Source organism: Oryx dammah, unplaced genomic scaffold, assembly GCF_014754425.2.
Source record: "Oryx dammah isolate SB20612 unplaced genomic scaffold, SCBI_Odam_1.1 HiC_scaffold_17, whole genome shotgun sequence".
Taxonomy (NCBI): Eukaryota; Metazoa; Chordata; class Mammalia; order Artiodactyla; family Bovidae; genus Oryx; species Oryx dammah.
Window position 1 is genome coordinate 32,100,980 of NW_024070201.1, and position 23,955 is coordinate 32,124,934.

A 23,955-nucleotide genomic window follows, 5' to 3' on the forward strand; every position below is an offset into this window, starting at 1 on the left:
ATGGGAAAACACACTTGAGATATGGTACTGAGTATCAAAGGTGAAGACAGGGCTTAGGGGTATCAATAAAAGAAAGAAGAAAGAAAGACATGGTTCACTTGAGGGATGATTTCTTTCTATTTCATTGCTTTTTACTCTCTTGACCTCCCAGTTTCTATGCTTCTCCCACCACTGGCTTCTGGATGCCAATGCCACAGACGTAAGTATGGCTCATGAGGAAACTGGAGACTGGAGGGAGCTCTTCTGGCCACACGGCCACGTTTCCCCAAACTTCCCAGGTGAGTCTGCCCCCTGGGACGGGATGCTCCAGAGACTTGCTGCTGAATGTGCCACTGTGCTTACATGGTATGAGCCCTAAGGCAGGCAGGCCAGTGCCATTCTGATGCTGCTGGTTAGCTCTCTTATGAAAGGTAAGACTGACAGAAAGAGGAAAGGGGAACACACCCACATGACTGCAGAAAGCTCCTTCTGAATGGGTGTAACAGCAAAACTCACTGTTAACACACTAAATGGCAACTCACACTCACTCAGCAGCCTCACACCCATCTTCTCTAAAATTTCTATCTGTCATAGAAAAGAGGTGCAGAAGACACTTTCTTTTAATGGTTTATCAGTCAGCTGGGCTACAGAAATAAATGTCCATAAAGATATTATATGGAAACTACTGCATTCTCCTTACTCAGTTAAGTTCAGTCATTCAGTCATGGACTGCAGCACACCACGCCTCGCTATCCATCACCAACTCCCGGAGCTTGCTCAAACTCATGTCCATCCAGTTGGTGATGCCATCCAGCCATTTTGTTCTCTGTCGTCCCCCTCTCCTCCTGCCTTCAATCTTTCCCAGCATTAGGGTCTTTTCCAATGAGTCAGTTCTTCGCATCAGGTGGCCAAAGTATTGGAGATTCAGCATCAGTCCTTCCAATGCATATTCAGGACTGAATTCCTTTAGGATGGACTGGTTTGATCTCTTTGCAGTCCAAGGGACTCTCAAGAGTCTTCTCCAATAACACAGTTCAAAAGCATCAATTCTTTGATGCTCAGTTTTCATGATACAACTCTCACATCCATACATGACTACTGGAAAAACCATGGCTTTGACTAGAAGGACCTTTGTTGGCAAAGTAATATCTCTGCTTTTTAATATGCTGTCTAGGTTGGTCACAGCTTTTCTTCCAAGGAGCAAGTAAGTGTCTTTTAATTTCATGGCTGCAGGCACCATCCACAGTAATTTTGGAGTCCAGGAAAATAAAGTCTGTCATTGTTTCCACTGTTTCCCCATTTATTTTCCATGACGTGATGGGACCAGATGGCATGATCTTAGTTTTCTGAATGTTGAGTTTTAAGCCAATGTTTTCACTCTTCCCTTTCACTTTCATCTAGAGGCTCTTAGTTCTTCTTCACCTTCTGCCATAACGTGATGTCATCTGCATATCTGAGGTTATTGATATTTCTCCTGGCAATCTTGATTCCAGCTTGTATTTCATACAGCTGGCATTTCACATTATGTGCTCTACATATAACTTAAATAAGCAAGGTGACAACATACAGCATTGTCGTACTCCTTTCCCAATTTGGAACCAGTCTCTTGTTCAATGTCCAGTTCTAACTGTTGCTTCTTGACCTGCATACAGATTTCTCAGGAGGCAGATAAGGTGTTCTGGTGTTCCCATCTCTTTAAGAATTTTCCAGTTAGTTGTGATCCACAGAGTCAAAGGTTTTAGCGTAGTCAGTGAAGCAGAAGTAGACATTTTTCTGGAATTCTCTTGTTTTTTCTATGATCCAACAGATGTTGGCAATTTGATCTCTGGTTCCTTTGCCTTTTATAAATCCAGCCTGAACATCTGGAAGTTCTTGGTTCACATATTGTTAAAGCCTAGCTTGGAAAATTTTGAGCATTACTTTGCTAGTGTGTGAAATGTGTACAGTTGTGTGGTAGTTTGAACATTCTTTGGCATTGCCTTTCTTTGGGATTGGAATGATATAAATATAAAATAAATAAGTTATACATATTATAATAGAAATACAATATGAATCCATCCAACAAATATTTATTAAGTAACTCCTGTGAACTAGCCAATGAGCTAGACCAACAAAAATGCATATATGCAGAAGGAATTTTTATACATTCTTGAGTAGTACTTATTGGTATAGTTGAGATACAGATCTCATGCGTACAGAGTGAAGTCTGCTGTCTTCCAGGGTATCACATTTAGCTCTCATGATATTTACATAAACATAGTTTTTTCACTCTGTGCATTGCTCTTCAAACACTTTTTTTGACCAGTATCAAAAAACTGTAATCTCTAGTATACAAAAAAAGAAATAGGGTTCCCCAATTAGGATGATTTTACACTTGTTATAGAAATACCGATTTTTTTAAAAAAGAGATGCTGAGATTAGATATTGTTGGCCTCAGATCCCGAATGGGAAAGCAGCACCTGATACCAGGACGATACGTATGTATGCTAAGTCGCTTCAGTCTTGTCCGACTCTTAGTGACCCTATAGACCATAGCCCTCCAGGCTCCTCGGTCCATGGGATTCTCCAGGCAAGAACACTGGAGTGGGTTGCCGTGTCCTCCTCCAGGGGATCTTCCCAACCCAGGGATCAAACCCAGGTCTCTTATGGTTCCTGTATTGGCAGGTGGGTTCTTTACCTCTAGCGCCACCTGGCATGGCAAGTGTCCTCAAATAGAATCATTTTCCCCATAATTCCCAAGGTGAGTCATGTTTGTGGGGGTCTTTAGAGACAAAGAATGGGAAGATGAGGGTGGATGAGAGAATGACTAGTGAAAGAACTAATGTTTTCATGCATACATCTCTTGCTTTTTGTTTGTTAAGATTTTCTGTTTCATTCATTCAGCAAACATTGAGCAGTACTTACTATGTGCTAGGAGATGAAGTAAGTTATTGCACATGAGGTAAGGTAAGGAAAAATGTCCCCTGCTAAAATATACATCATATACCCCTTTTGAAGAATTGTTAAAATTCATAAAACATGATTTTTCTAAAGATACTAACAAATGTAAAGTGGGATTTTAGGGATCTAATGCCTTTTATTGCCCATAAGAGGTGGATTAGAGGATTGGAATGTGGCATCTCTTAAGAGTGGTGTGTTTGTTTTTTGTTGTTGTTTTTAATTTTTTTTATTTTTATTTTTATTTTACTTTACAATTCTGTATTGGTTTTGCCATACATTGATATGAATCCACCACGGGTGTACATGCGTTCCCAAACATGAACCCCCCCCTCCCACCCCCCTCCCCACAACATCTCTCTGGGTCATCCCCGTGTACCAGCCCCAAGCATGCCATATCCTGCATCGGACATAGACTGGCAATTCGATTCTTACGTGATATTATACATGTTTCAATGCCATTCTCCCAAATCATCTCACCCTCTCCCTCTCCCACTGAGTCCAAAAGTCCGCTATACACATCTGTGTCTTTTTTGCTGTCCTCCTTACAGGGTCATCATTGCCATCTTTCTAAATTCCATATATATGTGTTAGTATACTGTATTGGTGTTTTTCTTTCTGGCTTACTTCACTCTGTATAATCAGCTCCAGTTTCATCCATCTCATCAGAACTGATTCAAATGTATTCTTTTTAACGGCTGCGTAATACTCCATTGTGTATATGTACCACAGCTTTCTTATCCATTCATCTGCTGATGGACATCTAGGTTGTTTCCATGTCCTGGCTATTATCAACAGTGCTGCGATGAATATTGGGGTACATGTGTCTCTTTCAATTCTGGTTTCCTCAGTGTGTATGCCCAGCAGTGGGATTGCTGGGTCATAAGGCAGTTCTATTTGCAATTTTTTAAGGAATCTCCACACTGTTCTCCATAGTGGCTGTACTAGTTTGTATTCCCACCAACAGTGTAAGAGGGTTCCCTTCTCTCCACACCCTCTCCAGCATTTATTGCTTGCTTGCAGATTTTTGGATCGCAGACATTCTGACTGGTGTGAAGTGGTACCTCATTGTGGTTTTGATTTGCATTTCTCTAATAATGAGTGATGTTGAGCATCTTTTCATGTGTTTGTTAGCTATCCGTATGTCTTCTTTGGAGAAATGTCTATTTAGTTCTTTGGCCCATTTTTTGATTGGGTCGTTTATTTTTCTGGAATTGAGCTGCAAGAGTTGTTTGTATATTTTTGAGATTAGTTGTTTGTCAGTTGCTTCATTTGCTATTATTTTCTCCCATTCGGAAGGCTGTCTTTTCATTTTGCTTATATTTTCCTTAGTTGTGCAGAAGCTTTTAATTTTAATTAGGTCCCATTTGTTTATTTTTGCTTTTATTTTCAGAATTCTGGGAGGTGGATCATAGAGGATCCTGCTGTGGTTTATGTCGGAGAGTGTTTTGCCTATGTTCTCCTCTAGGAGTTTTATAGTTTCTGGTCTTACATTTAGATCTTTAATCCATTTTGAGTTTATCTTTGTGTGCGGTGTTAGAAAGTGATCTAGTTTCATTCTTTTACAAGTGGTTGACCAGTTTTCCCAGCACCACTTGTTAAAGAGATTGTCTTTACTCCATTGTATATTCTTGCCTCCTTTGTCAAAACTAAGGTGTCCATATGTGTGTGGATTTATCTCTGGGCTTTCTATTTTGTTCCATTGATCTATATTTCTGTCTTTGTGCCAATACCATACTGTCTTGATGACTGTGCTTTGTAGTAGACACAGGAGAGGAAGTTTGAGCTCCATAGCTCTGTAATGTTCATGAAGCCACAAGGATTTGATTCTATAGCTTCACTAAAGAGGGCCTGACACACATTCTAATTTAATTTTAAGCAATAAATTAAAATGAGACTCCTTGTACTTACATTTTCATGGAATAATTCTTATCTGTTTCTGTCCAGTTAATAAAAGAAATTATGCTGACTCAGTCTTCCCATACCAGAAAACTGGGTCAAACTGAGGAGAGCAGATACCTTATACAGGCAACATCCTTTTTCCATTTTTGTAAGCCAATATTGTGAAAACCCAGATTTACTCAAACAGAAGATTTGGATTATATATATATGTGTATGTGTGTGTGTGTGTGTGTGTGTGTGTGTGTAAATATACATATATAATCTATGTAAAATATAATTCAAAATGGTAACAAAAATTACTGTGTCTAAATGAATTTGAATAAATAATCTTAAACAAAAGTTGTATAAGCCCTTTTTGGAGAAAAATTGTTTTAAAAAATTAAAAAAACAAAAGAAAGACCTTATGAAATGGTGAAATAAATCCTGGATGAAAAAAAAAAAAAGAGTGGTGCGTAGATCCTGCTGATGCTTATCAGGACTGTGAAATGCAGCTAATGACTCAGCAATTAGACAAACACAGGAGATACCTTTTAAAATGCAGCAAGGTAGAAGACACATGGGATTGGGCACCACACCCCATGCTCTAGGATGAATTCCACTTGACTCTTAACCACTGCTGCTTCTGCTACTACTGCTGCTGCTAAGTCACTTCAGTCGTGTCAGACTCTGTGCGACCCCATAGATGGCAGCCCAGCAGGGTCCCCCGTCCCTGGGATTCTCCAGGCAAGAACACTGGAGTGGGTTGCCATTTCCTTCTCCAATGCACGAAAGTGAAAAGTGAAAGTGAAGACAGTCGTATCCAACTCTCAGCGACCCCATGGACTGCAACCTAGCAGGCTCCTCCGTCCATGGGATTTTCCAGGCAAGAGTACTAGAATGGGTTGCCATTGCCTTCTCCATAACCACTGCTAGCCACTGTTGATTGAAAAGTAAACAAATGCCAGGTACAACACAAGATTTATATTGAATATATTCCTCCCTCAAGTCCCACAATAGCATAACAAGGGAGGTGATATTTTCCCCACTGAGTAAACAAGGATGTGAGGCACACAGAGGTGGAATTTCTAAGCATGCAGAGTCAGGAAATGTAGAGACAGAGTCTAAGCCAAAATCGAGGCTATCTGACTCCAAAGTTTGCCTGATGTTTCTAACCTCTGATCAAGTTCCATCTAAAATCCAAAGTTGGAAATTCAGTTAGAAGAAAACAAGAGATGCTTCCTTCATCTACAATACTACTGCTTGCTAGATCTCTGACTTCTATAATAATTTTATGAACACTGCTCTCCCTAGAAAGAGATGTGTATGTTTACAATTGGTGTGCATGTACACATTTTAGGAGGATTTCTAGAGTCCTTAAAACAAAGGCTAAGAACCCGTGACCTAAGAGTTGCAGGACCCAACAGGGATGTAGTGAGTGAAAATACCTCCTTGACCAAACCAACAAATGCTATAGTATCATATAAGCAATTCCTTACAAACATAGAATTCATCCCGAATAACAGTTAACCATGACACAGATCTCATGTTATAAAGATATTCACAAAGAACACAGATTAGCTGATTCTTACTGGACTTTTGAGTAGGAGTGAGTCAGAGGAGTGTCTAAGGGAACAGGAAAGAATGTTGCTAGAATGAATGTCAACCATACAGTTGGACTGAGCCCCTTGGTCATGACCTTGAGGCTCAAGGAATTGGCTCAGGCAGTTCTGAACTGAGTAGCCATTTCACAGACAGCCCACAGCCCGGCAGGACACCACTCTCTAACTCTGCCATCATGACGCTGCCATCTGCAGCAAGTGAGCTGAGATGTCTCAAGACCAAATTTATCACACCCGAGATTCCATCCTTACGTAAGAATCACCTGTCGCTGGTGCATAAATTTTAGCACCTAGCTGAGCCAAGGGTAATCAAGATTTAAAAGAAAGAGGCCTGAATAAATATCAAGCAGATTTCCTCTCTGTGGGGCTGAGTTTTGAAAAATCTCTGCGCCCTCATATGCCCCTCAAAGGAGACTGCCATTTTTCTACTTTCAGTCTGCCTTACTACTGTTGAGGGAAGGATGCTCCAAGAGCCATAGGCAATCTGTCTTCTTGGAGGTTCTGCTCAAGCTATGACCTCGGTTTGTTCCAACTTATGTCTGTCTTCACAAGTTTCAGCTTGCTCTCATCATCAGCTAAATTAACCATAAAGCAGAGCCTTGACTCGCGTTATCGAAGCCTGAGAGTAACCCGTACTAGCCCGGAGCTATGCATCACTGTTTCCAAGGGTGCAGACTTAAGAAGAAATGCAGGAACGGCCCTTAAATTTATATAAATTTATCTAGAAAATTCCTTCAGCTTCAGACCTTGAAGGGGAGGTTCAAGTGTGTTGTCTGAAAGCTAACAAAATGCCACTGGAAAGTGACAGATGGAAGTAGAGCGATGTAGGAGTATTGGCATTGGAATAACAATGAATGGTAAGGCAGGGCACAAGGAGCAGGGGAGACTCCTGGACTTAAAAGGGGCCCAGGGATTTCCCTGGTGGTCCAGTGGTTGAGAATCCACCTTCCAATGCAGGGGCCTCAGGTGCAATCCTTGGTCAGGGAACTAAGATTCCACGTGCCATGTTCCATATTCCACATTCCACAAGCCCTCACTGGGCAACTACTGAGCCTACACGCTCTGGAGCCTGTTCTCCACAACAGGAGAAGCCCCTGCAAGCTGCAACTAGAGAAAGCCTGCATGCTGAAACAAAGACCCAGCATAGCCAAAATAAAAATTAAAATAAAAAATTTAAAGGGCCAAGAAAATTCCCTACAGCTTGATTCGGTGAAATTAGGAAAAATTAAATTAGGATTAACAAATATTTGGGAAGGTTTGAATCTGTGACCTGGGGGGCAAATTTTCCCTCCTCTGGGTTTCCATTTGTAAAATGTAGGAATAGGATGAAGGCTTCTTCCTGCGCAAGCATGTCGTGATGGAAGGTAGAAGAAAAGGCCTTTGAAGCCAACAGAATTACTCCTCTGTCCAGGGAAATATAAACAACAATAACTCCATCAGCCTTCAGCTCTGCTTTTGAATGAGTTCTTTGCTTCTGTCTGAGAGGCAAAGTAGTTCATTCCTTGGGGAAAAGTTGAATGTGGAATGGTAGACCATGCCCTTTTCACTCCAGTTTCATTATGTTATTTTGAATTACTATTAATACACAGAACACTCAATATAAGTTAACAAGATTTTACTAAGCATCTGACATGTACCCAGGACTGCCATAGGCCCTCTGGGGTAGATAAAGAAAAACTCTGTGACATGTTCAGGGTCTTCAAGTATCTTAACATTTTCATAGAGGTTTATATGTTCCATTTTATTTATTTGCTTGTTCACTTTTTTATGGCCATGGCACATGGCATGAGGGACCTTCACTCCTCAACCAGGGATGGAACCTGTGCCCTGTACAGTGGAAGCACAGTCTTAACCACTGGACCACCAGGGAATTCCTTACATGTTCCACTTAAAAGCCAAACAGAAAATAAGCCATCATGTTTTAAAAGTCTAACTTCTAAGATAAATATTACTTTTTTCTCTTAAAGTAAGCAATTGAGTTTGACTGAAGTTGTTTTTATGCTTTTACTAATATATATTATTGTATTATTTATCTTGCTATTCATGGCTACAAGAAGCCTCACTAATAGATCTTACATTGGCTTAAATTCTGGTTGGATGCCTCCAGGTCAAACACAAATAAAAGTGTTTGAATTACCAAGCAAACGCATACTTGTACATTTTGAAGTTCCACTCAAAGAAATCTAAATGAATCATTTGGATCATTTAGGGAAACTACTCTAATTCCCGAGTGTGCACTTTGCTTAATATTTTTGCACATCTTTTGAACACTGACGCTGCCTCAGTTAATGGACTATCATCCTTTGTTGTCTTATTTCTTTTCTGATAGCAAATAGATGGTCAGTTATGTCATCTTCCCCAGACGATCTTGTTTTCCTTTGAAGACAAATCACTAATCCATTTATTGTAAATGGTAATCCTCTCAAAAAATATGCCTTGGGTGCAGAACAGAACTTTTCAAGCAGTAAAAATGTTTCAAAGGAGGTCTTTCCAATGCAAATTATTTTTGTCATGACTTGAAAGTAATTGTCCTAACTGTTCTGTATGAATATGCCTTTGTATACTTTCAATTACATATATTTAAACATGTAAGAATGATGTAAAATGGCATATTCGTTAGCGGAACTTGCCAGTCACATTATATATTTCTAAGCAGTTTGTTAAAAAATGTACCAAGAATTAAAGTATATTCTTACTTAAGAAATGATACACTGTATTTCCAATTTTTTTTCTTCCAACCCCTAGCATTATTTTGGGAACTTAGGTGTTAAGAACTGGGTTGCCTATATTCCTTCGTCCATGAAATGATAAAGCACATTTATGCCCACTGCCCTTATTGTGAGCCCCCTAAGATGTTCAGGGTGACCAACCATCTCAGTCTCCTTGGGGCTGAGGAAGTTCCTGAGACGTGGCGCTTGCCATGGGAAGGTCCCAGGAAGTGCGAAACCGGTGGATCATCTCGTGGATGTTATAACCCCTCTTCAGGCACAGAGAAGCAGAGCGCTCTGTCCAGTTTGGCCAGTAAACTAGAAGCAGATGTGGGACGCGGTCTCTATTCCAACAAGAGAACATTCACAACTAGGCAAATCCTGCTATTTCCTCTACACCTTACTTCCGCCTGGAACTGTAAGAAAACCAGTGTCATCTTCCATCTTTTTTGTGTGCTACCATTCCAAAAGTGCTAGGATGAAATAGTGGGTACCAGCGAATAGGGTCTTTTGTCAAAATCCCATATTATTTGGGAGAAATAATAATAGCTTTGTGTTTTAAAGAGAATGCCAGAGAGACTGAGAAATTATGATGATCTTAAGAAGTTAAGAGGGGAGGAAATATTACTATAATATCTAATTATATTATATAGTAGTGTGTATCCCACCAACTACCTCTTGAGATCCCCAGCTATCTCCAGTCCTGACTGGGTCATATGTGTAATTTCATGAAACAAATCAACTTAAAGGACTCTTAGAAAAAAATGACCAGGTAGCCAGCTTTTGAATTGTAACACTGTAATAGCGAATACTGACTGAGGGCTGACTGTGTGCTAGGTGCGAGGCTTAGAGCTTTACATGAATTCAATCAATCCAGCCTCACAATAATCCCAAGAAGAAGCAATATTCCCACTTTACAGATAAGAAAAATGAGGCTGAGAAAGGTCAGGTGATTCATCCAATATCACACAGCTGATAAAGGTTGGAGCTGGTATTTAAACCTAGGCAGTGTGACCCTGGAACAAGTGCTTTTAGCATCCACTATATCACTTTTAATAAAAGCATTAAACAGCACAGCTTCCAATGTCCAATCAATAAGACAGCTCTTTGTTAGGGCAGACCTAAAACTAGCTGGACCACATATTCCTCAGATATACAGTGAATACACTGGTCTAAAAACATGAGGCTTTCTGGTCATAGTTATTAAAGGATCTGAAGGAAGAGATTTAATCTATTGATTAATTCCACAGTAAGATAAATTGTCCTGCCAAGCTCCTGCTATTTATTCAGGACCTCTATTTCTCTTTCTGGAAATGTAAATAATATGTCCTGGGCTTCTATGAGAAATGACTGGGTAAAACAATGGGCAAGCCCTATGCAAACTGTAAAGTGCTTTGTACAATTCTCCCATATGTTAAGGAGCTTCCAAAATAGCAATTTCTTCCAATGCCCTTGCAAAGCAAATGAGACACAGCTGCTAGAATGCACTGCAAAGAGACAGAAATCCAGCTCTTTAAAACTTTCAAGGGGGGAAACACACACCATAAAATTACCCTGAAGATAAATTTTACAAGAAGCTCAGAAGTGTCATCAAGTTTTTCTGTGGTTAATTCTAAAAGAGTGCCAACGTCGCAAAGATCAAGCAAGCAGTTCTTCCATAGAAACCTGGGGAAAATGCTGTTTAATGGCACTTGCATAATAGTTAGAAATATAAATTGTACTCACATGATGAGCAGAAGTGAGGAAGCCAAGCTAATGGGCTCTTCTGAGTCTTTTCCAAAGACAAGTCTGTAGGGGAAATAAAGGGAAGACTTGTTCTAAACCAAACAAAAGGAAGAATTCAAAAAAAAAAGAAGAAAAAAGGAAAGTTAGAAGGATGAGGTGTTGGTAGAATGCTGTGAAGCATTGAGAATAACATAGCACTTGCCAAGGGGCACCAACAATTCAACAATTTTGTTGAAAAAACTCTAATAAAATCAGCATTCCTTGTAATCTCAGAACAAGATGGCACGACTAAAGAAAATGTCCAACAATACATTTAGGGGGCTATGATTTGATGGAAGGTGCTTGCGGGTGGGGAGAATTCAGGGATGAGTCATAGACTCCTAAAATGAAGTGGACTAAAGCTGGAGAAAACTGGGTTGAGTCTCTGCCCTTTTCCCTTTTCTTCTTCTTCTCTCGAGGGATTTCAGCCCTTCTGCAATCAGCCAAAAGGAACAAGTGAGCTGGCCACTAGGCAATGAGAAATTGTCAAAAAAGTGAAATCAAGTTTCATTTCTAATATAAAATATGTACACTATATAAACAAGTCTTGAGATGGGAGGAGGAAAGACTTTCCCAGGATCCTCTGCACCTATGAGACTCATCCCTGCTGAATCCTGTCTCCATTATAAAATGATGTACTAAGGTAGAAGGGTACGTAGGTTATCCAATTTGGAGGCTAAACAGAATTTTAAGTTCTTTGGGGAAAAAGAAAATCATGATTCCTCTTAGTAATTAATTTCTATCTTTGCATACCCTCTTAGCCACTAACTTCTATGGAAAAACTAGTTTAAGTTTCTCTAACGTGATCTTTGTGGACAAGGACAAGTGATTTAGTTTTGCCCATTGAAAAATAAGCATCCTGTATATATTTTCATGTAGGTATTCTCATACTAAACTCCTAATGAAAACCCAGAAGTTTTCCTGTCCCTTCTCAAATGAGAACTTCTCATCCCCCACCAAGTTATAGAAAGGAAAACAAAACAAAAACATTTTGATGTCCTGGAAAAATATCATTTTTCCTATTTCAGGTGCCCCAGTATAGACTGAGTATAGAGTTTACAACTTCATATCTTAAGAATAAACAAAAAAAATTAGAAGGTTTAATAGCTAGAGATTTGACATTTCCTTACTAACTTCCCCCCCTCACCCCACAAAATGTTGGTGTTGATTAACTTTTTTGTTTTGGATTAAACTATGGTGGCTCAGATGGTAAAGAATATGCCTGTAATGTAGGAGACCCAGGTTGGATTCCTGGGTCAGGAAGATCCCCTGGAGAAGGATATGGAAACCCACTCCAGTATTCTTGCCTGGAGAATTCCATGGACAGAGGAGCCTGGTGGGCTACAGTCCATGGGGTCACAAAGAGCTGGACACAGCTGAGTGACTAACACTTTAACTTTTCACTTTCAGGTGTAAAATATTGTATTTCACATATTCATTAATGAATCAATTTACTGAATTTACATAATATTCATGAACATAATTTTCTAAGTTACTCTGCCAGCAAAACTATTCCTCCTTCCTTAACAAATAGAGCTGCTCAGTGTTAATCAACAATTACCATGAAGAATTCTCCTTTGTTGTTAAAACCAAGATACCACCATTTGGTTCCTCTTGAACAAAGGAATTTATTGTTCTACCGGATTTTCTTTTGTTCTGAATAGAAAAAAAATTTAAACTTAGTTGGATATTCTTTTGGGGTTTCTCATTCTTTCAGTTTCAGTATTCCTCTCAGAAGAGAAAGGGAATGTTTTCTTTTTCATCAACCAGACCAATACTAGTTTGAGTATGAAATGCAGCCATGTCCAAGCTTTCAGGAATGGGAGGAGCTTTTTCCCTCAGGGGACAGAAGGTGAGATTTTCCTTTTGTCTTTAACCATTTAATAATTTTAATTTCCCTGATGGCTCAGCTGGTAAAGCATCCACCTGCAATGCAGGAGACCCTGGTTCGATTCCTGTGTCAGGAAGATCTGCTGGAGAAGGGATAGGCTACCTACTCTAGTATTCTGGCCTGGAGAATTCCATGGACTGTAGAGTCCATGGGGTGGCAAAGAGTCGGACATGACTGTAAGACTTAAAAAAAATTAATAACAGAGCATAAACCACTCCTTTTCTTCTTTTTTTGGCCATACCTATGCTTGCAGAACTTCTTGGATAGTGGATAGAACCTGGGCCCCCGGGAAGCACCAAGTTTTAACCCTGGACCAGCAAGGGAAGTACCTTTTTTGGAACCATTTTTACATACATGTTTGGAAGTGTGTATGCTTCCAACTGAATACCATGAGATAGCAAAGTAAGCTGCCTCCTTGATTCTGATCTAGCTAGCAATAGGCACCTGGATTTCAGTTGGGTTTAGATGAACTGTGCAATAACTTATATAGTAAGCCTGGGAACTTAGGAATCACCACACTGTGATTTTGGTGGATTTTGCTCTTTTGTGAGCAGCTTAGTAAGTGGGGTCAGTCTTTTAATTTACTTAAAATTTTACAGGGAGTTTTCCTGTGATAGCACTGAGTCATTTCTCAATTCGTTCATCCTCACAATTGGGTTAATATACCTTATGGTACAGGTCTATCATAAGGACCAAATAAAATGTATACGTTAGATGCTGCCTATAGTGCCTGTGGGCTTCCCTGGTGGCTCAAATAGTAAAGAATCGGTCCGCAATGAGGTAGACCCAGGTTCAATCCCTGGGTCAAAAGATACCCTGGAGAAGGGCATAGCAACCCACTGCAGTATTCTTGCCTGAAGAATTCCCATGGCAGAGGAGCCTGGCAGGCTGTAGCCCAGGAGGCCGCAAAGAGTTGCACACAACTGAGCAACTAAGCACACACAGAGCCGGGGACATAACAGCTAAAGGGTTGTTTCTTGATCACCTGACCCCTATATGGTTCCATTGCTAAACATTTGTTCTTAATAATGTTAGGCTACAATATTTTGTCATCCTCTTCCTGACCGCCCCCTGGAAAAAGAAGAAAAACCACAGCTAATTAAGAACAGTCAATTAGGGAACTGGGATATATACATTTATTGATACTATGTATAAAATAGATAACTAATGAGAACCTACTATATAGCACAGGGAACTCTACTCAATGTGGTAGAGTTGACCTAAATGGGAAGAGATTTCAAAAAAGAGGGGATATATATAAACATATAGCTGATTCACTTTGCTGTACAGCAGAAACTAACACAACATGGTAAAGCAGATATACTCTAATAAAAATTAACAAACAAAAAGAACGGCAGCCAATATCTACAAAATGTAAAATGGGCCACATTGATAAGATGGTAGAGATCATCCATACTGTTGATATGGAGAGCAAGAGATCATTGTGAAAGAAGTCTCATGGAAATTTCCTACCCACATACACCATCTGAAAAAAATGTTACAGATATTCATGCACACTGAACTGGCAAATAAACATTTCTATACAAATAGCCCTAATTTTAAATCAATGTGAAGGTTAGCAGAGCAACAAAGAATGCCTACGCTTCAGACAGAGGCAGTCTCCAGGAGAAGAAGAGTCCCTACGTGAAAAGATATTACGTCTCTATTCAAAAACCTCAGTCAATTCAGTTCATTTAGAAAAAGCCCCCAAAAGAAACATTTATAGCATACTTTTCATATTGTGTTTGGCTTTGCTTTATTTTCTGAACAAATATGTGTGGAAGCATATATGTGGGCTTTATTTTCTTTTGGATCCTTTTTGGTATTTTATGAGATAATGTTGGCTCTTCCCTTATGGAGAAAACTGAAACAATCAAAAGGGATTTTACCCAGTCTCAATACCACACTTGCCACCCCATCAGCACTACTCCCCCTAAACATGCCTGTTATCACTGATGAAAATACCTGCTTTCCTGGATGCCAAATCTTCTACCTGGATCTTAGATATTATCACTGCTTGCCAACCCAATGAAATTGCTTAAGGAACCCCTTCTATCTTGCCTAAAACATTAATCTGTCCCTCTTAACTGGATCATTTTTAGCAGCACACAACCATATTGTTGATTCTCCCAATCCCACACAAACACAAACACCAGCACCACCAACACACCCTTAGCTGGACCCCACTTTCCTCACCTGCTACCCGCCCATTTCCCTGCTTTCTTTGGCAGGAGCTTCAAAAGTTGTCTTTCTTCACCATTCCAATTCTTCTTCTACCATTCTCCCTTATGCTACTTGGACTAGACTTTAACCATCACTGCTCCACCAAGCATGTCCTTGTTACAGTTCTTCAGTTGTGAAACTCAACAGTAAGTTTGGAGTTTTCATCTCATTTGACCTATCTGCAGCATTTAACTCTATTTTTACTCCCCTCTAACTGGTACATTTCCTTCTCTTGGTTTTTTAGGACACCATCCACTCCCAGTTTCTCTACTTGGATTGTCACTCATTCTCAATCTCTCCTTCACTTGACAATCTCATTCAGCCTCACAACTTTCAATGCCATTATACTGTGACCCCATCTTTAACCCAAACACATGCCATATACTCTCCTAAGCCCCACATGTGCATAAGCAACAAGCAACTTGACATCTCTCATCAGGTATCTAACAGTCATTTCAAACTCAGTATGCTCAATTCAAGATCCCAACATTCCCCACAAACTTGATCTTCCTGTAGCCTTTTACCTCTCAACCGACAGCAATTTCATCTTTGTAGCTTCTCAGGTCAAAACCTTGATTTCTTTTCCTTTGACATTCTCCAGCCAATCTATCATGAAATCCTATTGAACTTCAGTTTCAAAATACATACAGAACTGAACTGCTTCTCACCATCTCTAGTGATCAATAAACCCATGGCCCAAGCCAGATCATCTCTTGGTTTATTTACTGCGTAACCTTGTAATTGGCCTCTTAGCTCCTTCCTAGTCCTACTCACTATGTTCTAAACACAACATCTGATTAGGTCCTTTTTTGAAAGTCAACATTTTGCAGTGACTCTTATTTCACTCAGATTAAAGCCAACATCTTTTTTAGTGACCTACCAAGCCTTATACGGTCTTGACCTTACCTCAGTGTCACCTCTCCTATCTACCACTATTTCCCCTTCACACATTTGACTTCAGCCCTACTGCTCTCTTTGCTTTTCCTTAAATATGCCAGACATGCTCCTGCCCCTTGGCCTTCACACAGGCTATTCTTTCTGTCTAGGATACTCTTCTCTAATACATGCTTATAGTCCTATCTGTCTCAGGTCTTTGCTTACATGGGCCCTCTATTTAAAAATGCAAGTACACACGCAACCCTCCGGGGCCAGTCCCTGAAGTCCTGAACCTCACTACCCTGCTTTATTTTCCTCCCTTCCACAGCATCTACTACCAGGAACTTAATATATTGCTTTATGTATTAAGTTCACTGTCAGCCTCAGCTAGAATGTAGTCTCTGCAAGGGTAGGAATTTGAGCAGATCTAGGTCATGTCTTTTCCTAAACATCTGATTTAAAATAGTGCCGGCATATGTAGTCACTCAGTGGGTATCATTGAATTGAAATGCATTGGATGAAACAGGCTTCCAGTAACAAAAAGAAATCCTGAATTGATAACATCATGTCTATAGGAAATAAGTGCTCAGCTTAAAATAGCTTGACAGAGAACTGTGGTCCAGGTACCTGGTCCATTTTCTGGGAAAGAGAGTGTGGAACTAAAAATGACAACCTGGGAAAAAAATGGAGACATGTCTTCCCTCTTTTGCTTTTAAAGATTCAGGTAATCTATTTTCAGAGGACTCAAGAAGGAATTTGGAAAAGACCACAACAGTGTGTTCTAAAAAGCCATGAAGGAACTCGAAGTTTAACTTAAAAAAAAAAAAAATCTGGCTGTAAGTTAACCATAGTTCTATTCAGACACTCTGACCCATGGATGTCCACCTAGGGTTTGTGCCATTGATAGCTATCTAGTTCCATTTTATTAAAGCAGTCTCAATAAAGAGGAGCAATGCATGAGTATTTGTTTATACCACCCTTGAGAATCATAAGGGAGATCAGGAAACACAGCAAGTTCAGTGTGAGGTCCTTGGACCTGCAGCATTAGCAACACCAGGAAACTTGTTAGAATCGCAAATTCTTGAGACCCATCCCACCTCAAATCTACTCTGTCAGAAACTTTGATGACAGTGCCCAACTACCTGTGAATTAACAACTCCTCCAGATAACTATAATGTCTACTTTAGACATTTATGGAAAGCTTTGGTTTAAGAAACATGGAGGAAACAAAATGAGAGACATCATAATTGTTCACTTTCAAGTTTACAAAGATATTTTTTAAAAAAACAAGTCAACATTAGAATACAGATTTCCTTCATTGATAAATGCAACACACTCCTAGGTCATCCAGCACCCAACACTAACATTTATGAAATACTCTTTCTGGGCATTCTGCTTCAGATTAACAAGAAAGTAGAATACTCACATATTCCAGGAGCCTAATTTAATGATTTCACAATGCTCTGAGCTACTTGGCTCTTAGCTCTTCCTGTTAAGATTTATGAACCCAGATTGCAGCAAACCATTTTTCAAATTAGCTTCAAGTTGACAATTCCATTTCAACAATAAAGACGACCGCAACGGAATGTGAATTAAAGGAAAAAATAGATATTGAGGGTTGCAGAAATTTGTCAAAAATGACATACTAATTACAAATATTAATCCACAAGTAGGTCACCAAGAGTCCTTTTGCTTTGATCATTTGCTTGATAGAGGATTATGACACAGAGACCACCAGTTTGTATTTATTTAAAGAACAGAACCCTGCCTGGTCTGTGCAATCCAAAACCAATATTCTGTAAAGTCCAAGTTCCTGTAACTCTCACATTCTCATTAGTTCTTTAAAAGTAGATACATATCCCATTTTTCTGGATGACATAACAAAGCTCAGTGACCTATCCAAGGGCACACTGTTTTGGACAAAGTCAAGACCAAGTCTTAGATGTCTGGATTTTCTTACAGATGCCAATTAAATATAAGAAATGCATGTTAAGTACTTGCTCTGTGCCAGACCATGGATAAGGGGAAGGCAATATAAAAATTTCCGACATAGTCCCTGCCATTAAAGAGCTCAATTCAAGAAACCCTGTCTCTTTGATCATTTAATACCCACCTTTGTAAGTTCTGGGCTTCCCTGGTGGCTCAGCTGGTAAAGAATCCGCCTGCAATGTGGGAGACCTGGGTTCAATCCTTGGGTTGGGAAGATCCCCTGGAGAAGGGAATGGCAATCCACTCCAGTATTCTGGCCTGGAGAATCCCATGCACTGTATAGTCAATGGGGTTGCAAAGAGTGGGACACGACTGAGCAACTTTCGCTTTGTTTGTTCTAGCGAAGTGAATGGAATGGTAAAGATGGTTTATGTCAACACTAGAGAAATCTTGGACCAGCAAGGGGCTGAATCATGAGGTGTCCCAACACCCTTAAGCAACCACACACCATTCAACCAAGGCACCATGTACATCTTGATGAAGGGTTTAAAAGTCCCCTGTCCTGTCCCATTAATAGTTCATGCCCAGAACAAAATAGGGACATACTATGTCGGAAAAAAAAAATGATAAGCTTGCAGAAAGGCAGTGGGAATTGGAGTTCTGGGTCAGAGAAGATGGAAAGCTATCTATGAAGAAATCACATTTTACAATGAAAAAATAACATGATGCTCAGATACACCTTCAAACAAAGACATGTTAGAAGTGGTATTCTCCTTCCATTACATGCTTCATTATCTGAGGATAAGGTTGAGTTTGGGGGTCTATATTTTTCAAAACACTACCAGCCCTGCTCTAGAAAATGTTCAGGTCAGCTCATGTGACTGAGACTTGGAGACCTAAGTTCAGGTCTCCATTTTACCTCTGACTGGCTTTATAACTAAAAGGAAGATTTTTGTGTGTGGTGGGGGGGTGGTGATGGGGAATGAAAATAAGAGAACCTCAGATAATTTTTGAGGAACTTAAAGCTTTCCATAAAATATTAGAAGCTACACAAATATGAGGCCATATTTATGCATTCATTCAATATTTATTCAAGCAGTTGTGATATACTCTGAGTGGCACTAGGTCCTGGGGGTACCCAAGCAGATATAACAAAGTGTTGGCACTTTTAATTCTAGTATTAGAATATCTGAGGAACACCCTGAGAACAGTAACCCAAAATGACACAAAGGAGGGAAAAAATTAGACGTAAGACAATTTTTTAAAATGAGTTAAAATTGCTTAAATAGAAAAATAAAAACACTAAGGAGTTAAGTGATAGTTACCTTCAAAAAAGTTTACAATCTCATTTTAAGATGAATTTCAGCTAGACAATATGAAACATAAAAAAGAAGATTTAGCTTTGAATTATAGCAAAAAAAAAAAAAAAGAGGGGAGAAAAAAAGGAGGGGAGGTTTTGGAGGAGAGATTAGGAAGAGAGAACTTTTCTGGAACCCTGGAGCTAGCTATTGAATTCCTTTGCTGCTCTATTTAAGATATTTTGGAAGTGATTAGCTAATTCTTTCTCAATGGGTTTAAAGATGTGACTAAAAGTGGGGTGCTGGAATAGCCTTTTTTTTTTTTGGAGTTCCACTTCTAATGCTCTGTGAATGGTAACTAGGTGGATTAACAGTCTGTTTTCTTCCATCTCCCTTATTTGGCTGATCTGTCTTCTTCCAGATTTGGAAACTCATAGACATCGCTATGAAATGTATCACAGACCGTGACTCACTACAAAAAGGACAAGTGTATAAACTGCCTTACCAGTGAAAAATCCTTTGCTGCCCTCCCTGTCTTTTTTTGGGACAAGACTTCAGTTTTTTCTCTCTGATTCATATCCTGGGGAAATCAAATCACAAAATGGCTATGTTCAATAAAAAATATCTCCAACTCACCACACTTTCAGAATGTAAATTCTTTTTAATCCAGATGTTCATGATCTCTACCCACCCTCATAAAAAAAGCCCTTTCTTCAGAAGACTTTGGTGCCATTTAAGAGAGAAAAGGGACTTCCCAAGTGACTCAGTAGTAAAGAATCTGCCTGCCAAGGCAGGAGACGTGGGTTCAATCCCTGGGCCAGGAAGAGCCCCTGGAGAAGGAAACAGCAACCCACTCCAGTATTCTTGCTTGAAAAATCCAATGGGCAGAGAAGCCTGGTGGGCCATAGTACATAGGGTAGCAAAGAATCAGACGTGACTAAAGTGACTTAGCAGGCACGTGGGCTCCACCGTTTATGTTCTAGACACAGAGATAGTAAGCCCAAAAGAGGAGCTGCTATCCTCACTCACACTCAGCTCCACGTAAAGTATTTTTAAATCAATTCATATGTACAGAGCACTACATATGAGACTCTGAAGATATTGTGAAAGATATAAACGTATTGTACTTACCTTCAATAAACTTTAAATTCTAGTTGGCAGAGAAAATACATATATGAATGGACTAAGGTCAGTTACAAAGCAGAGGTGAAATGATATCCTATAAACTAAATAAATTCTGAACCCGTGCAGGGAAAGCAGTGATAGGAGGAGAAAGTCAATCAATGAAAGGAGAGAAGAGGAATAAAATGAAGCACATGATGATGGAGTTGATCCCTTCTCCATTATCTTCCTGTTTTGTCGATAGAAAGAAAAGATACTTTGGGGAGCCTATGGAGACAAAACACAACCTTAGCACTTAGTAAAAAGGTTTCATTAAAGATATGGCTTATGATCAGAGAACAATGGAAAGACTGAAGGACAGAAAAGGAGTTTTCTGTGATTATAACTAAAACTACGTTATTACTCTTTCCCTTGCCAAATAGGTTTCCATAGGGTTCCATCAAACACTAGCCATAATAGTTATAAATCAAACCCATTCATATTCTCTACAAAAAAAAAAAAAAAGACAGAAGGGCAGAGGGGAGGGAAGAAAGTCAATTTCAATATTTTCAAGGGATCTTCCACAAGATCTATCCAGTCTAACACAAAAGAAGAAAAATTTGTTTTCTGGATTAATCTTGGAAATAAGTTTTACTGGATGAAGGGACTAGAATGCCAATTGCTGGTTTCAGCTCCCCTCCCTGCAAACCGCTGTTGAAAAGAATCTTTGGAATGGTAGCAAGTATTCCCTATTGACAAAGCTGTATCTAAGCTCTATTCAACTTTTCTCCAATCTAAGACATAGACTTCAGCCTTTAACTGGAAGATTCACTGAAGCTTCTCTGAGAATAGCATTTTCCAAACTGTACTAAAGAGGAACAAGAAGTATACAAGATGCTAATGAATATTACTAAATAAAACAGTTCTACAGTCAAATAACTTTGGGAAAGCTGAGTTCAATATTTTGTTGCAGCCTTAGATACAGGCATATATATTCTGTATCTTCAATGGGGACATACTCAGAATTTCTCAAACTGATTTGACCTTAGAATACCCTTTTATTTTGTGGAACTTGTAATCCTATCTCATAGGTCTAGTATTCCAAAAAGAGCCACGTACTCTTTCCTTATGTAGTTTTAGAAAGAAAGAAAGTGAAGTCGCTCAGTTGTGTCCGACTCTTTGCGGCCCTATGGACTGTAGCCTACCATGCTCCTCCATCCATGGGATTTTCCAGGCAAGAGTACTGGAGTGGGTTGCCATTTCCTTCTCCAGAGGATCTTCCCAATCCAGGGGTTGAACCTGGGTCTCCCGCATTATATGCTCTACCATCTGAACCACCAGGAAAGTCCAAGTTTTAGAAAGGCGAGGTTAGAAGGTGAATAGAAGGTGGAGAAAGAAAACTACCCGTTGTCCATGACTTTGACCTTATGCCTGGGAGTGACGAGTCTTTACTTTCATGGTCTCTGGGTTCATCACTGAAGTGACAGTCTCTAATGCCTCGTTCCATGATTTTCAGGGCCACCCTCACAGCAACATGAAGGAGCATTAGAATTACTCTCTCCTACAATCATCAGATCAGGGTTGGCCTTGGTGGTGAACTTGGGACACAAGGCAGGGATTTCTTTCCATGCTGTGGCGGCTAAGAGCTCTGGAAAACTGAAGGAGCACATGGAGTGAAAGATTTGGTAAAGAATCTGCCTGCAATGCAGGAGACCCTGGTTCGATCGCTGGGTCAGGAAGATCCCCTGGAAAAGGAAATGGCAAACCACTCCAGTATTCTTGCCTAGAGAATCCCATGGACAGAGGAGCTGAGCGGGCCACAGTCCATGGAGGTGCAAAGATTCGGACACAACTAAGCGACTCAGAGAGAGACAGAGGTATGCCTAAACCGCTAGACAACTAAAATTTAGTGTTTCATCCCAGTCTCTGACATATACTCAAAGACTCCAAGTGCAGATTCCTTTAGTGGAATCTGTTCTGTACCTACTGGCTGTACTTCCCTGCCTTCAGACCCTAAGATAGATTCACCCAGCATATAGTGGATCACGCTCTTTCAGATCTTCTAGATGAGTATAACTTCTTAAAATGCCATCATTATTTATGGTGACTGAAAGAGGAGGAAACACAGGCACCGAAGGGAAGGTTTCATCTCTTAGAGAAATACAGTTAGAAGGGGTCCCTAGGTAAACCTTCTGTCTACAGGAATATAGCTCACTTGGTAGAGAGAACACTTTACAATCACTACATCCAAATGACTTAATTCCTACTCTATCACATGGCCAGCTGAGTCAGACTGCCCTATCCTCAGAGTCAGAAATGTTGGAAATGTCAGTCAACTCATTGACATGTGATTCATTTTGCAATGGCACTAACCACAATGTTTAGCCAGCAAGTAAAATTAACATAACTCTCAATGTGAATATTGTATCTTTCCACGTAAGTGTATTTATTCATTTTTCATATTTCCAAATATTCTTGTCAATTAAGAACTCTCTGTTGTAACAAAAAACAGATTGAAAAAATAGCAAGTTTGCACTGTGCTTTATGGTTTATGAAGTACTTTTATTTGTGTGTCTGATTTTATCCTCAGTATAACTCTGAGAGATGAATCTTAGCATTTTCACTTTGTGATATAGAAATTAGAGATTTGAGATATTACCACCAAACTCATAGCTGGCAGAGTGAGACTGAAACCCAGCCTCTCTGATTTCAGATTTAGCACTGTCAACTCCCGATGAAGTGACGCAGTGCTCACGTGTCCTGAAAGCGGAAGTGTTAGTCACTCAGTCATGTCCGACTCTTTGTGAGCCCGTGGACTGTAGCCTGCCAGGCTTCTCTGTCCATAGGGATTCTCCAGGCAAGAATACTGGAGTGGGTTGCCATGCCTCCCTCTAGGGGATCTTCCCAACCAAGGATCAAACCCAGGTCTCCCACATTCCAGGTGGATTCTTTACTGTCTGAGCCACGGCCCAGGAGTCCTTCTCCAGGGGATCTTCCAGACCCAGCAGTCCTGAAGGATGACTCTTATAACTCCATGATAATCTCATTTTTTTCTATACTCCTTGTGCAAAAATAAAATTAGTACTTCATTGGAAACTGTCCAATTTTTCAATAATTTGTGTATGTCTGCCTTATCTGTCCCACTCAAACATAAGCCTGTGATTACACTGTACTTTCAGGGATCCCTGTAGAATGTCCCCTCCCTCTAGACTGTACAACCACGTTCAATCCTATGCAACAGAACCCAGCACAGACCCGGGATAGGCCCTTTCTACCTCTCGGAAACTCTCCCTGGCCTTCCCCACCCCCGTCCTCACTTAGGAAGGAGCCTCCCCTGCGTGCCCTGTGCTCCTACAGAGCAGTGTGGACATCCGTGGAGGACTCACACCACCTCACTATACTCCAAGTGCCTGTTTATCGTACGTTTCCCACTTGACCTTGGTCATGTTGAGAACAGTGATCTTGGGTTCCTTCTCTTTTGACCTTCCAGAACCTACTACACAGTAGGCTGTCAATCACTAATAAATAAATAATCTAGTAATTAAAGTAACACAAAACCAATCAAGGCAGTTGGGGCCTTTGAGGAGCTCCCAGTCTCTTGGGGAAGAGAAACCTATCAACAGACCACAGCAGGCAACATGAGGAGTCATATAGACCCGGGCCTATCCCAGGTCTGTGCTGGGTTCTGTTGCACAGGATTGAACGTGGTTGTACAGTCTAGAGGGAGGGGACATTCTTCAGGGATCCCT

The 23,955-nt window shown here is 40.1% G+C and overlaps 1 long non-coding RNA gene across 2 annotated transcripts in view; it reads right to left on the reverse strand.

Moving 5' to 3' along the window:
• LOC120876382 overlaps window positions 1-23,955 on the reverse strand; it is a 155,566-nt gene that overhangs the window by 18,620 nt on the left and 112,991 nt on the right. The window contains exon 3 of one of the 2 annotated variants that reach the window (XR_005724162.1): window positions 10,817-10,912. The exons of the other annotated variant lie outside the window; for it this stretch is intronic. This is a non-coding gene — a long non-coding RNA (uncharacterized LOC120876382). Of the gene's footprint in view, window positions 1-10,816; window positions 10,913-23,955 lie in introns of those variants that run through there. 2 annotated transcript variants of the gene reach the window in all.